The following is a 15146-nucleotide window of genomic DNA, read 5'->3' as shown; positions in this document are numbered from 1 at the left end:
CTTCTTCCCTCCCCTACTCCCCCAGTCTAGAGAAAAAAATCATGATTTCTGAGAAGGGTTCCAAACGTTGTTCCCTCCTCACAGTAGGATTCATGAGAGAAAGCTTCGCGCCTGAGGGAGTCAGGAGAGCTTCTAAGCTTGGACCGAGGCTTGGACCGAGGGCTTCAGAGGCTGCGCTTGTTCGAAGTGCTCTCGCGGGGGCAGCAGCCGCTCAGAATGGCGCGGCCCTGTCACTGCCTATCTGCTGCTCATTGAGAGGCAGAGCACATCGGAGGGCCTCTGCGAGGACACTTTGCAGACTATAAATCGGGACTGGAGGAGTTGCTTAATTAAATCAGTCCTGAGGTCACAGGAAGGAAAAGCCCCCTTCTCCCTCCCAGACTTGACCTGGTTCACGTAGCATGGCAGCCAGAGAACCTCAAAATGTGTGAGCAGGAGTAACATACATGTGCCCAGAGGAACCGGTTCCCAGGCCCATTGTAAGGAGAGAAATCTCATCTAGACTGCAGACAAGGAAGGGTTCTGACCTTCCAATGTAATCCTGTGAACAAACCAGAAGAAGATGGTCAGAGAGGCCAAATCGTTGTGTCCGATTGTGGTTTTTTTTTTTTTTTTTTTTTTTTTTTTTTTTTTTTTTTTTTTTTTTTTTTTTTTTTTTTTTTTTCGAGACAGGGTTTCTCTGTGTAGCTGTCCTGGAACTCACTCTGTAGACCAGGCTGGCCTCGAACTCAGAAATCCGCCTGCCTCTGCCTCCCAAGGGCATGTGCCACCATCACCAGACGGATTGTGGCATTTTAGTACAGGCTTTCTTAAAACGTCTCATTTCTAAAGATTCTTGTTATTTGAAGGGACTGGGGGAGGTCTGAGTGGATCCTCTACCAGAACTGGGTGCAAAGGGTAAGTCATGGGCTGACAGCTCCTAGTTCGTGAGGGAGGTAACCAATTAGGACCTAGGGTCTTAGACAGGGTACCAGCTGAGAGAGGAGTCTGGCAGAAAAGAAAACATGGCTACCTACCAAGGATGAAGGGAAGAGGGAAGGGAACCTGGCCTCTGGCCCTTCGGCCTGCTGTGCAGGAAGGCTTGGCACACAGCATTGGGTCTGCTCTGGTCTTCTCTCCGTGGCTCATGAATTTGAGAGGTCATTGCATACCATGTCTGTCTGTCAACTGCCACCTTGGGTCACTCCTCTCTCTCAAGCCCTCTCCAAGTATAAAGACAGGCTCAGGTGACAGGAAGAAATCCAACAGAACATAAATATGCAGACACAGTCCCTGGATGTGTGATCTTGGCTCCATTTGGGACAGACAAACAGAAGTAACTTTAACTTAGCCCAGCTGGTCTCCACCGTCCTTGAAACTCCAGGAGTGACTGTATGGCCCAGCCTAGGGCACGTAGTCCCATGGGTGTCACCAGGTGACAGGAGTCCAGGCCTCTGAATCATCACCCACCTCCCATGTTCATAACTTATGGATCACCCTTTTTATTCATAATTTCCTGTGATGAGCTATCCAGCAGTTCACCCATACCAATACCATTTGCCTGTCACGTTAGCTAGATCCACTCTTAGCACAGTACAGTGTGTGTTGTGTGTGTGAGTGTGAGTGTAAGAGAGTGTGAGTGTGTGTGTGTGATTGATTGTGTGTGTGTGTGTGTGTGTGTGTGTGTGAGAGTGTGTTGAATGTGTGACTGGGAGAGTATGAGTGTATATGAATGTGTGAGTGACTGTGTGTGAGAGAGAATGTGTGTGCGAGATTGTGTGTGCGTGAGAGTGTGTGAGAGTGTTGAGTGTGTGACTGGGAGAGTGTGAGTGTATGTGTGTGAGTGAGTGTGTGAGAGAGAGAATGTGTGTGTTTGTGTGTGTTGCACGTGTGTACTGGGGAGCCTTGGGGCAGGCTTTTTTTTCTTCATTTTTTCCCCTTTTCTGGAACTTTCTGGGTTTTCTGGGGACTGTTCTCTTGTTTCCTTCATAGAGGGCCTGAAGGACTAGGCAGTCAAACATTTACCTCCTCCGGCTAGGAAGGTAGATCAGGCAGGGGGAGGCTTTAAGACTGGGATATGAAGGAATGAGGGGGGGGGGAAGAGAGGTGGGGTAGAGGAGGACAGAGTGGGGAGGTGAGGAAGGCGGTAGGAGAGAAGGAGAGGGAAAAGGAGGGAGGGGGAGAGGTGGGGAGGAGGTGGAGGGAAGAAGAGAGAGAGGGAGGGAGAGAGAGAGAGAGAGAGAGAGAGTCCCCTCCCCCACCAATGCTGACACACTAATTGAGCATGTGCAGCCAACGTGCACACAATACAAGTGCCCCAGTCTTCTGAGACACCTAGTACAGGCGTCACTGAGCTCCGACCTTACTCGAGCTTTGGCCCACTTCCATTTCCTGAAGTTCTTTTCTTCCTTAATAAACTCTCTGGGTTTCTCTCCCCATCCATGTGTCCCTGATCCAATTCCTTTATCCAGGACACAGGAACCTTGGAAGTCCCAGCAGGTGCTGTCCGGACTCCGATAGACACCTAACAGCATCTCTGAAGCAGCTGCCTTTATCGCTATGGCGTCTCTAATGAACAGCAAACGCGTGAGCAGATTAGCAGTGGAGAAAGGTGTGTCCTAGAGGGGCAGGGCTAGGGGCGGGGCTTCACCTCCCATTTGAGGAGTGGGTGAAGTGGGCCTTTGACTTGGCCGGCAGTCTTCCAGCTGGCTAAGCCTTAGTGATTTCACCTGCAAAAGTCAAACATCAGACTTGTCTGGTACTAGGGCTGGCTCCGGGGCACTCTAAACTCACAAGCTAAGATACAGCAGTCCACAATTTGAAAATCCGGTAGCATGCTTTTAAAGTTAATTTATGTAAACTACACAACAACAGCAACATTCTTCCTGTGATCCATATATTTATACCCCATTACCAATGCCATTATATATGAATAACTTATTAGATCCAATTTAAAAAAAAAAAAAAAACAAAGGGGAGAACGGTGAAGCGGGCAATGATTCTCCCAGGCTCATTCTGGTAAGCCAGCCATTTGTTTATTTCTTCAGTTGCCACTAAGGCTGGGTCGAAGAAACCAGTAAATATTTTTTTAAAAACTTTTTTTTAATTAGATACTTTCTTTATTTACTTGTCATGTGATATCTCCTTTCCCCACTTCCCCTCTGAAAAAAAGAAAAAATAAAATAAAATAAAAACAAAACCAAAAAACCCTGTTCCCTTCCCCCTCCCCCTGCTCACCAACCACACTCTCCCACTTCCTGGCCCTGGCATTCCCTTACAATGGGGCATAGAACCTTCACAGGACCAAGGGCCTCTCCTCCCATTGATGACTAACTAGGCCATCCTCTGCTACATATGCTGTTGGAGCCATTAGTTCCACCATGTGTACTCTTTGGTTGGAGTTTTAGTCCCTAGAAGCTCTGAGGGTGCTAGTTCATATTGTTGTTCATCCTATGGGGCTGCAAACCCTTCAGCTCCTTGGATCTTTTCTCTAGCTCCTTCATTGGGGACCCTGTACTCAGTCCAATGGATGGCTGTGAGCCTCTACTTCTGTATTAGTTGTGTACTGTCAGAGCCTCTCAGGAGACAGCTATATCAGACTCCTGTCATCCAGCACTTGCTGGCATCCACAATAGTGTCTGGATTTGATAATTGAATATGGGAAAGATTCCCAGGTGGAGCAGTCTCTGGATTGTCCTTCCTTCAGTCTCTGCACCATAGTTTGTCTCTGCAACTCCTTCCATGGGTATTTTGTCCCCCCTTTTAAGAAGGAATGAAGTATCCACACTTTGGTCTTCCTTCTTCTTGACTTTCTTGTGGTTTGTGGATTGCCAGTAAATATTTTTAATGTGACAGAAAAATCAAAGCATTCTGCACATCACACACCATTGTTATTCCCAGATTCTATTTCCTTTCTTTTAAAAAAAATTATTAGCTCTAATATTTCCGACTTTATAAGGTACAAGAATCCTGTGTGATCCCAAGCAAGGTAAGTGGCAGGTGGCGCCATCTGCACCCTGCCACCTATTTGTGTGCCACTAGACAGTGCAGGAAGCTGGTGTGTCACACTATTTTAAAAACATTTATTTCATCTGAATGTTATCATACATATATTTTAGGTTAATAATGTACAACACTTCAAAACTTCATCATGCGACTCATACACTTTCCTTAAAAATTTTAAATTACGTTTATTCAGTGTGTGTGTGTGTGTGTGTGTGTGTGTGTGTAGATCAGCGCATAACTTGAGGGAGCAATTTCTCCTCTTTCCTTCTACTGTGTGGGTTCTGGGATGGAATTAGCTAGTCAGGCTTAACTTTTCTGAACCACCTCACTGGCCCCCATATACATTTTTATTTTTAGCGTTTTTTTTTTTTTAAACTTTGTGCATCTAGATCGACCTACTAGCAAGTTTATTCTCTTCTTTTGAGCATATTAAGTAAAGGAAGTACACACACACACACACACACCAGACCCATCTACCATCCTTGTGGAAACCTAATAAAAGTAATGGCAAAGAAAGGCAGGGTTTATTCAATTTGTTTTAGACCTGGGCAACATTAATTTCCTTGTCTCAATACTGCCCATATCTTGGAAGGATTTGATAAAACTCAGCAAAGGCAGATAGAAATAGGGCCTTAAGGGTCACTTAGTGAATCCTACTGGTATAGGGAGAGTTAAATTTAAAAAAAGAAGAAGAAGAAAAAAAAGAAAAGAAAGAAAGAAACGCAATCCTCGCTCATGTTATCCATTAGCTGGGTATATTATTGACCAAACTTATAGTCAGATAATGCAAACAATAACAAAGTTATTGATTTAGGAGATGTCAGGCAAATAGGTACTTATGATGCTGCTGATAAGCCCCGGGTCGCCCGCTGCAGCAACGACAGAGGTTATTGATTTTGCAGTTGGTCATCTGTGGCTTCTAGCGGACATGTGATCTGTAGGCTGATTCTATATGCAGAGGCAGAAGTGAGCTTGGGGGAGGAGTGGGAAAGAGGACGATGCCAAAATCACCTTGTGCAATGCCACCGAACTGTGACGACATTAAGAAGAGAGCTGGCATTGTCCCTAGGTCGTAGGATGCTTTGGGAGCTGCGCTTCGTCAGGATGCATCTCTTTCCCCCATGTCTGGATGGTTCATAGAAAGGGCCGGTCCTCTTAGGCAGCTGGTACTGCACTTGGAGCTGACCAGTAGGGGTCCAGAAGACAGATGAGACCTACAGACCCTCCCCACTGAACATCAAATGTATCACCCCTCCACAGCACATCTGCTCCCAAACCTGGGCCTTCCAGTTGGCAGGGAAATCTGGCCAGACGTATTATTATTGCTTCTCTCAGCATGTGATCAGCCTGAGGCATTCATGGTTGATTGTCTAAATTTTAGATGTGAACCAGCAAAAAAACACCATCTCTCTTCGCACTTTTAGTATTAGCCAATTATATGGCTGTGAAGAAGATGTAATAATATTCATTATTTTTTGGATAGCTTTGCAAGAAAAAGAGGCTTGATGTCTGTCTGCCAAGGGGACCCAGTGATTGTTTGACATTCAAGTGAGAGAAAGAGAGAGAGGAGGGGAAGATGGTGTCCTGGTATAGAGTGGAGGAAGAGGGTGGGGGCATATTTGTTTCCTTCCTTTTCTGTAGATAATCCTGGAGATTATTTTCTGCTCTCAGCTATGAGGGAATATCACCTCCAGTTCCTCTTCTTTCGAAATAGTATAGAAAGATAGATGGTATTTCCAGGAAATATCATCCAGGAAGGAAGGAAAGGCTTTATCTTTTCATTCACTCATGGTTACCTTCTGAAGGGTTAGCGTGAGCCAGGCACAGCGCACAGAGCAGGAAGCCAGAAGCGGCTCAGTGTTGGTTTCCATCTGTGAAGGCTTGAGTGGGGTGGGTGGCTGACAAGCTCATGGGAGCGGAAGCCCAAGTGATGCTCTGTTTTTAGAGATTTAGATTGTTTCTTTTTGTTTGTTTGTTTTTTGCTCTTGTAACTAAGGAGCTGGCCTCTTTTGGGGGGGGGGTGGTTATTGAGTGGGAGGACCCAGTTTGTACCAAAAGGCCATCACTTAGGACCCAGGTGTCCACATTACAGATGTTGTTTTTTGAGAGTTCCTTTCTTTTCTTTTTTTTTTTTTGAGTCATCTTTCAAAACTTATTTTTAATATGCTGAGTTCACTGGGGGTGAATTAAATTTGTCCTTTAGTTAAAGTCAAGCATCGTCTGGCCTTACATCTGGCGAGCATGGCAGAGATGAGCCATCACCATCATTCTGTGGTTAATGGTTTAAAAAGAAAAGAAAAGTGTGGCTGTAAAGTAGTGCAACTAAATTTTATTTTTTAAAAGACGAGTGTAAGTGTTGCACAAGTCCTGTGACAGTGCACAAGTATTCTAAGGCATTTTGAAGAATGGAAGAGCCCTTGCTACAGAAAAGGAGAGAGAGAGTATGTTTTAAGTTCAGAGTGTGAGGCTCTGTCCTGGCCTCCATGGTATTCTTGCTGGGTGATGCTAACTCATCCCTTTAGCTAGATTTGGTGGACCTGTGAACCCTGGGATCCTCCTGTGCGTGCCTCCTCAGTATGGGATTACATGAGTACTCCTATGCCTACCTTCTTGTGTGGATGCTAGGGGTTGAACTCAGGTCCTCATGCTTGTGTGGCAGGAACTTTACCTAGTAAGTCATCTTTCCAGGCCCCACCCTATTTGTTTCGACCACAGGGTGCAGTTTTCCCTTGGGGACCACAGCTTTCAAGTCCTAACCCCTCTGGTTTTTGTTTGTTTGTTTTTTCTTAAATCATGGCTGTCCTTCCTTTCTGCCTTCTTGTCTAGACAATAAACTGCTCCCTTAGCGCAAAACGAGGGTCTATCCCAGTCTTAGTTGGTTTCATTTAACCCTATCCTTACCCACAGGTCTCACCGGTAACCTCGCCTGGATCCTGGCTCATCGAGTGACGCATAGTCAGGTTTCACGTGCTGATCTGATTTTCCAAGGTTAAGTTACAGGAGATCTGATTGCATTGATGGTATCTGGAAAGAGGGTGTGATCCTAGAGATTGAGAGAGCTCTGTGGAATGAACGTAACTGCGGAAGTTAAGAGCAGACTTCCAGAAGGCATGCTCGCTGCCTGAAGTCTCTCTTCCGGGGAAGGTTGTCTCTGTTTGCGCTTTCCTTTGCTTCTTAGCTTCCTGTGGTGTTATGCCTGTCTTCATGTTAAGTGCTCGTATTGGCGGAGAAGCACTCAGGCTAAGTAATGCTGTCCAGTGAGTCACAAATGCAATCCATGTCAGCCAGTGCCTTGAAATGGATCTGTAACTGGCTTTTTGTCCCTCGATTTAAGATGATCTAATTCAATTTCTGTGATTTATGGCTGAAGAGAATAGTCTTTATGTCCCTTTCCCCAACTTGTTTATTACTCCCCCAAATATCAGGGAGTTCAAAGGAAATTCATTTCTGATGACCATTGCCATGATCTACTGACAATTATTACATTTTTGTTTGTTTGTTTGTTTTAACCATTGCTGCCTATGCATGGGGCACATAGTTCGTAAAACTCAGTTTGGGTCTCCGGCATAAAGATGAGGTTTTTTTTGTAGGAAAATAGATGATTGGAAATATTAGCTGTTGGAAGTATGACAGTTTTGCTGGAAGAATTGACTAGAGTGATTGCCAACATGAACTGTTTGCTTGTTTAAAGATGAATCTAGGGTTCGAATGGCTACGGTGGTGGACACTGCCCAGTTTCAAACCCGTCACTGACTGGCACACCATCCCAGCTATGGGGAGCATTGTTTCATGCCTTTTGCCCAACCACACTTTTAAATGCCTGTCCATTCATCAAGCAGAAGCCTAACAGTAGGTTTTCCAGGGGCTCAATGCTGTCTAAAACTTTGATCAAGTAAATTGCGGTGATTTTTTTTTTCCCTATTAACCTATCTACCTGGGATGCTCACTGACCTTTTAGGTGGGGGATTGAAGGGAACTCACTCCTCTGCTGAGCCCTGATAGCCCTTCTTTTAATTAATTATTTTTGTTTTGTAGTATACCATGCATCGTGGGCCCACATCTCAAGTGTGCAGGTTGATGAATTTGCATATATATGGCCAGCAGGATGGAGAATTAGAGGATTTTTTTTCCCAGCGATCTCTATACACCCTTCAAAACCATTGCCATCTGCCTACTTGTTAAAGGAACCACCGTTATGACTTTAATGGAACAGGCGAGCTGCATGTATTCTTTATCGTATGAATGGAATTATAAAACATACATCATTTTTAAAGTTTATTTTATTTTGCCCGTAGGATCTCTCCATATAGCCCTGGCAGTCTAGGAACTTTCTCTCAAGACCTCAAACTCAGAGATCCACCTGCCTCTGTTTCCTGAGTGCTGGGATTAAAGGCTTAAGTCACTACATCTTTCTATTTTCCATCCTTGGTTCATTGTGATGTCTGCAAGCTTCATCCATTCTTATTTCTAGATTTTGTTTTGTTTTGTTTTGTTTTGTTTTCTGTTAGGGAGAGAGTATTTATTGTTATGTATTTACTCAATTATCATGTATGTTCTTGCCCCGCCCCCTTTTTACCTTGAATACTTGCTCGGGTACAGGCTTCTGTGTGTTTCACACAGTAGCTTATTGTAGTTATTAAAACCTACTCCACAGGTGAATGTGAATACAGTTCACACCTAAGGGAGCTTCCATTTTTCTCTCCTGGTTGTATGTTTTTTGTTTTGTTTTGTTTTTTTTTTTTTTGGTAATTAATTAATTATTTTATTTATTTAGATGCCCTACCCCCCAGTCCCCCTCACAAAGTTCTTCCCTGATCCCCTTTGCCTTTGAAAGGGTGCCTCCCCAGATTCCCCCCATCCCCCCCTCCACCTCCCCACCCCCCCACCCCCAGGCTTCAAGTCTCTACTGGATTAGGCACATCCTTTCCCACTGAGGCCAGACAAGGCCGCTCTCTGCCGCATATGTGCCAATGAGCCTGGGATCTGCCCGAGGAATATGTGCTCTTTAGTGGCGGCTAAGTCTCAGGGATCTCGAGGGGGGGGGGGGGGGGGAAAGCCGGGAGCTGGGAGGAGGGTGGTTGGTTGACACTGTTGTTCTTCCACTAACAATGCAACAGTTAGCTCTCAGTCCTTCCACACACCCAACCCTCCACACACAGAATCACACAACAGCACAGGAAGGATTCACACACTGGGAGTCCCCAGATTTGAGGCTGTACTAACACATCTTCCTCCACAGGAGTGAGACCCTTAAGGGCTTAAGGGTTGCCGTCCACTTCAGTTCCTTCCTTCCTTTCCCTAACTCTTCCATAAGGGTCGATAAATATAACAAAATATAAGTATAATAATATAAACAAAGAAGTATAAAAATATAAATATAAAAACTATATAAAGAAATATCCCTGCAGGGTGACAGCTTGTTTGACCAGCACAATAGCCACAGGAGTAGATATTTAGGACTTTTATCCTGTGGATTCTGAGTGACTTTCAGTTTGTAGTGCATCTTTTTACTTTTTTCTTTGCATTTGGTAGAAGAGGCATCAAAAGCTTAGCCTTTTGCTACCGGGGAAGTGAAGACATTCTGAGGAGAAGCCGTTGACCCCAAGTTCTAGTGGCCACGCTGGAGATCTACTGCAGTTTTAGCTTGTTCTTTCTCTTGGATCCAATCCCAGACTGGTCTCCTCTCTAGGGAAGCACTTATGGATCACTCCTGTGGAGGAAGATGTGTTGGTACAGCCTCAGGTGTTAGGAGGGTGGAAATCTGGGGCTCCCAGTGTGTGAAGCCTTCCTGGGCTGTTGGAGGATTCTGCTTGTGGAGGGTTGGGTGTGTGGAAGGGCTGAGAGCTAACCGTTGCATGCGTCTTATTGTCTGTCTTTTATAAAACTTTTTGTAGGTGTTACTTTTAAGTAGGAGGCTGTGCGTGCTTGGACATGATAAGCAGAGTACTAAAGAAGGCCTTCCCATAGGACGGGGCTGGGACACCTTGAGTTTCTGGGGATCTAGAAAGGTCACAGTACTGACCCCTTACCCTTTTATTTTATTTTTCTCCCTGAATTTTATAAGCTCTTAGTTTTGCTTTCTATGTGAGGATATTTCTGGTATGTGATGGAAATGCATGGCAAAACAGGATTGATTTGATTAAAAAAGAAAAAAAAATAAGGCTGAACTTGTCCAGATAATATTTGGTCTTCTGGGGCATATAAGTATGCAAATACTTTTTATTTAATATTTTTGTTTTAAAATTTATTATATTCTATTACTGATTATTTATTATTATTAGATGTGTGTGTATGTGTGTGTGTCTATGTGTGTATGTGTGTGTAGCAGCACACATCAGAGGACAATTTGCTAGAGTTGGTTCCCTATTGTACCATGGGAGATTTGAACTCAGGTTGTTAGTATTGGCTGCAGTAGCCTTTACACTCCCTAGCCCTTGACTTGATTCTCTTTATTTTTAAGTTTGTATTCTATTATTTTGTGTATATAGGTGTTTTGCCTGCTTATATGTGTGTCCACCACATGCAGACAGTGTCCACATATGTGTCCACCACATGCAGACAGTGTCCACATGTGTGTCCACCACATGCAGACAGTGTCCCAGAAGCCCAAGGAAGACAATGGACTCCTTTGTGCTGGAGTCACAAACTATTGTGAGCCATGATGTGGGTACTAGGCATTGAACCTGAATCTTTTAGAAGAGCAGCCAGTGCTCTTAACTGTTGAGCTGTTGATCCAGCTATTCATTTGATTATTAAACACATGTATTTAGAAACATTCTGTGTAAATAGTCAGTAGGTACCTGTACTGGCTGGTTTTCTGTGTCAACTTGACACAAGCTGGAGTTATCACAGAAAAAGGAGCCTCCCTTGAGGAAATGCCTCCATGAGATACAGCTGTAAGGCATTTTCTCAATTAGTGATCAAGGGTGGGGAGGGCCCGTTGTGGGTGGTGCCATCCCTGGTCTGTAGTCCTGGGTTCTATAAGAAAGGAAGCTGAGCAAGACAGAGGAAGCAAGCCAGTAAGTAACATCCTTCCATAGCCTCTGCATCAGCTCCTGCTTCCTGACCTGCTTGAGTTCCATCCTGATTTCTTTTTGTGATCAACAGCAATGTGAATAAGTCCTTTCCTCCCCAACTTGCTTCTTGGTACGCTGTTTGTGCAGGAATAGAAACCCTGACTTAGACAAATTGGTACCGGCATAGTGGGGTATTCCTATGACAACCTGGCCATGTTTTGGGAAGGACTGTAGAAGGACTTTGGAACTTTGAGATAGAAGAGCCATTGGGTTAAGAACTCTGTGGGATGTTCTGTAGGAGCTTGGAAGATAACGTTGAGAACAGTGCAGAAGATGGAGGCCTGGCTTGTGAAATTTCAAAGGGAAGATTAAAGACTCTTATCAAGGCCGTTGCTGTTATGATTGTGAAGATTCTGTGGTTTGGGTTTGCTGGGTCTGAAGAATCAGCTGTGATTAGCAAGATACCAGAACTACTAAAGCGAAAACTTTGCATTACTGGGACTATTGATGCTGGCTAGCTGGAGCTAAGAAATTAGTGATTAAGAAGAGATGAGCATCATTGAAGTGAAATGTTGGGAACCATGAGAGCCCTGAGATAAATATCCTGCCCCAGCTAATTGAGAACCCGGAGATTAACATCCTGCCTGACAATCACAAGGATCCGGCTTGGCCCTGGGAAAAGAACATTCACGGAAATCCACCCCCTCTCCACCTGTCATCCACCTGTTCCCCACCTGTCACACTGAAGCTCAACCCCAGAAGATCTTGTAAACTTCCATCTCCCTCCTTCCTCTCCCCCTCCCCTCCAAGATTTTTGCTTTAAATATGGTTGGCTGCACTAAGTAAACGGCTCTTGACAAGCAATGCTTCCTTGAGTCCTGTCGTCTCTCTCGCCCATTCTTTATTCACAGGTTGTGATCCTCCTTGTTCCCCCAAATAACGTGACCTGCAGGCCAGGTCAGTGAAATCTTCTGGGATGTATGTTCTGAGAACACAAAGAAGCTGTGTTCCAGAAGTAGCCAAGGTTGTACCTCGTGCTGCAGCTGGACTTGACAATGTGTAAGAGTCACCCAGGTCGTACTGGTTCTGAAGGCATGAAAGGGGTCATGAAGAGCAGTTGAGGCTTGGTACTATGAGAGGTCATGGAAGGCTATTGGTGAAGGTGGAGCCTCAGTTGCAACTGATTGCCCAGGACTGAAGGGATCATGCAAAGGAGTTGAGGCTTGGCACCATGAAGAGAGCCTATCAGAGGCTATTGGTGAAGTCTCATTGCAGTGGAAGATAGCAGTGTTTTGGAGATGCCAGTACTGTGAGATGACCACCAAGAACAGCAGCAGCAGTGGAGCACAGGCAGCTGGAGCGTAGAAGACAAGCTGTGTGCTACAAAGGACAGAGTTGGAGGAGTGACCCAAGCTCTTGGAGGAGCCCAAAAGATTGTTGAGTGGATCTCAGACATTGGACGGTTAGAGTTCAATTTTGCTTTTGATTGTGACTGTGCCCTGATATTTTTCCCTCTTGAAGTAAGAAAGTATTTTAGTGGAGCCCACAGTTAAGAGACTTTGAATTGTAAAAAGACTTTGAATTTTAAAAGATAGTGGATACTTTAAAGGGATTGAAATTTTAATATGTAAAGACTGTGGGACTTTTAAAGTTATTTAGATCTTGGGGATGAATAAGAAAGTAAGGGTTAAGGCTTAATAGTGATGTGTTTGTGTGTCAAGTTGACAAGGGGTCAAGCTGGTTTTGTGTGTCAACTTGACACAAGCTGGACTTATCACAGAGAAAGGAGCCTCCCTTGAGGAAATGCCTCCATGAGGTCCAGCTGTAAGGCATTTTCTCAATTAGTGATCAAGGGTGGGGAGGGCTCATTGTGGGTGGTTCCATCCCTGGGCTGGTAGCCTTGAGTTCTATAAGAAAGCAAGCTGAGCAAGCCAGGGGAAGCAAACCCATAACATCCTTCCATGGCCTCTGCATCAGCTCCTGCTTCCTGAGCTGCTTGAGTTCCAGTCCTGACTTCCGTGGGTGATGAACAGCAATGTAGAAATGTAAGCTGAGGGCTAGTGAGATGGCTCAGCAGGTAAGAGCACTGACTGCTCTTTCGAAGGTCCCGAGTTCGGGTCCCAGCAACCACATGGTAATGAGATCAGATGCCTTCTTCTGGTGTGTCTGAAGACAGCTACAGTGAATTACGCCGGAGCTAAGTTCAGTTCCCAGCAACCACATACATGATAGCTCACGGCTATCTGTACAGCTACAGTGTTCGCATACACATAAAATAAATAAAATAAATCTTTAAAAAAAAAAGAAATGTAAACTGAATAAACCCTTTCCTTCCCAACCTGCTTCTTGGTCATGATGTTTGTGCAGGAATAGAAACCCTGACTATGACAGTACATGAAGATGTTGAGACATGGCCACTAGAGAAGAATATGGACACATTGTGACATAATTTGTAAAAGAATTCAAAATCACCTTGGTTGCTACAGTCGTTCAGTTTCTTTGTTTGATCTGTAGTTGTTAGAGTGAAAGGGGTTAGTATCATGATACCTCATTGCTTTCTTACACATGGAGCGACATAGACATAACTGCTTCTTTTTATTGCTCTTATTAAAATAGCTTTCTTGAATTAAGATTCACATGTTATACAATTCCTTTTCCCTAAATGTCTAAGCCCAGGACTTCCTGTTTGCCCGTAGACCCGTGTCCCTCCTCAATGTTAGTATATTTTCTCACTCCAGAAGAAGGGTTACACACATCAGTAGGTTCTATCTTTCCTTCCCAGGCCATGTGTACTCTCCCAGACCATGGTTCCAATGGCTTTCCTACCTTCTGTCTTCTAGATATTTAAAAGATGTTCCTTCTACCCAGCTGTAACTATGTATCCTTTAAGCAGTCTTCCTCTTTCCTCCCTCCTGGTTAGGAAACATCTACCACCATTCTTTTCTTATTCCATGAGATCAAGCTTTATAGATTCCACATGGCAGTGAGATTAGGTAATACCTGTCTTTTTGTACTTGATTTACTTTTTCCACTTAAAAATGATGTTCAGTAGAACATTCATATGTATCCATAAATGCCAGGATTTTGCTCTTTTCATATCTGAATAGTGAACTCTATTGATATGTAAATTATACACATATATGGTGTGTATATAAGCATATATAAATATATTTGCATATATATGCCTATTTAGCATACAAATATATGTACACATGCAGAACCGTAGTATAATGGTAAATATTATATGTATCTACCACATTTCCTTCCTTCCTTTTATTCATTGATGAATGCATATCTGTTTTTTTGTAAGTAGTACTACGGTGAATACAAGAATTCAGATATCTTCTCAACACACAAATTTCCTTTGGATTTATCCACAGTAGTAGGATTATTGGCATCTGATGGCTTTATTTTACTATTTTTGTCAAATTTCCATTTTGTGTGTATAATAGCTGTTTATATTCTCACTGACACTGGGTAAAAGTTCCCCTTTCACACATTCTGGTCTATATTTGTTATCAACTGACTTTTTTTTAGTTTTTTTCGAGACAGGGTTTCTCTGTGTTGCCTTGGCTGTCCTGGAACTCACTCTGTAGACCAGGCTGGCCTTGAACTCAGAAATCCGCCTGCCTCTGCCTCCAAAGTGCTAGGATTAAAGGTGTGCTCCACCACCGCACTCAACTGACTTTTTGATAATAAACATTCTAACAAATGGGAGGGGACATTTTAATGTGGTTTTGATTTATGTTTCTCTGGTGGTTCCTTTTTATACACTATTATCTTCTTTTGAAAAATATGTATCCATGATTTTTTGTCTCTTTTTTGATAGTGTTATTTCATCCCTAGCTATTGAGTTGTTTACATTCCTTATAAATTAGAGAAATTAAATCCTTATCAGACTGTAGCTTACAGCTATTTTTGCTTATCTGTAGGTCATCTCTTTACTCTGTTGGTTGTTTCTAGTTGTTTCTCTTGTGTAGAAACGTCCTAGTTTGATGTGACCCCATTTGTCTGTTTTTGCCTCTGTTGTCTTGGCTTTTAAGGTCATATAAAGATAACAGTAATTTCTTTTTCTTTTACCATTTTCTTTTGTACTAAAGCAAGTTTCTCCAGGGGTATGTTTTGATTTCTTGTTTTTTTTTTTTT

General features: G+C 43.6%; 1 long non-coding RNA gene across 1 annotated transcript in view; it reads left to right on the top strand.

Annotated features, from left to right (window-relative positions):
* Positions 1-2377: 2377 nt before the first annotated feature.
* The window catches only part of LOC116089197, a 48949-nt gene continuing 36180 nt past the window's right edge, over positions 2378-15146 (top strand). Inside the window, exon 1 of the long non-coding RNA XR_004118210.1 lies at positions 2378-2590. This is a non-coding gene — a long non-coding RNA (uncharacterized LOC116089197). The remainder of the gene's footprint in view (positions 2591-15146) is intronic.

Source organism: Mastomys coucha, unplaced genomic scaffold, assembly GCF_008632895.1.
Source record: "Mastomys coucha isolate ucsf_1 unplaced genomic scaffold, UCSF_Mcou_1 pScaffold14, whole genome shotgun sequence".
Classification (NCBI taxonomy): Eukaryota; Metazoa; Chordata; class Mammalia; order Rodentia; family Muridae; genus Mastomys; species Mastomys coucha.
Note: the sequence above shows the minus strand (reverse complement) of the source record. Positions and strands in the feature narration are given on the sequence as shown.